The sequence below is a fragment of the Palaemon carinicauda genome, chromosome 16 (assembly GCF_036898095.1).
Source record: "Palaemon carinicauda isolate YSFRI2023 chromosome 16, ASM3689809v2, whole genome shotgun sequence".
NCBI classification, from domain to species: Eukaryota; Metazoa; Arthropoda; class Malacostraca; order Decapoda; family Palaemonidae; genus Palaemon; species Palaemon carinicauda.
The window spans coordinates 92,823,808-92,824,428 of NC_090740.1; positions in this window are offsets into that span (position 1 = coordinate 92,823,808).

Genomic DNA, 621 nt, shown 5'->3' on the forward strand with positions numbered 1-621 from the left:
AGTTAATTTTTTATCACAAGATACTAACCCCTTGAGACAACCATGGTTGGGGCTCCGTCAGTAACTAGGCCACTGAGCTTTTAGATGTTAGCCCAAATCTGTTCATTGATGATTTTAGTCTCTCAAACAAGTCTTCGCCAGTTATAGTGCCATATATTGCTTCCAATAAATGCAACTCCTCTCTTGTCTCAAATTCAGTAGTTACCCCACGAATGAAAATAGCACTCTGAGTAGCATTAGCTATGTATATTGTTTCATCATAAGCCAATGAGAAAAATTGGAAATTTCTTGCATAGTCTGTTAGTGTTCTCTCAATATCATTAGCCATGGCTCCAATCCTATCGGAAAGACTTCTTCGAGACAAACTAGCAATGTTAAACAATTCAGCCTTTTCTGGTACCAACAACTCTTCAGCAGCAACCTTGCATCCCTTTGCAAATTCTCTTTCTACATAGGGTTTCATTTTCTTTGCAATTAGGTCACTTACAACTAAACTACGCAGAAAAAAAAATTATGTTCAACACAACAAGATCTGGAGAAAATGGTATTTTCGGATTCCAAACCACTCCATTAAGAACATTTATTTTATCCACGCAGAATTACCCTTGTAACTCCCGTAAT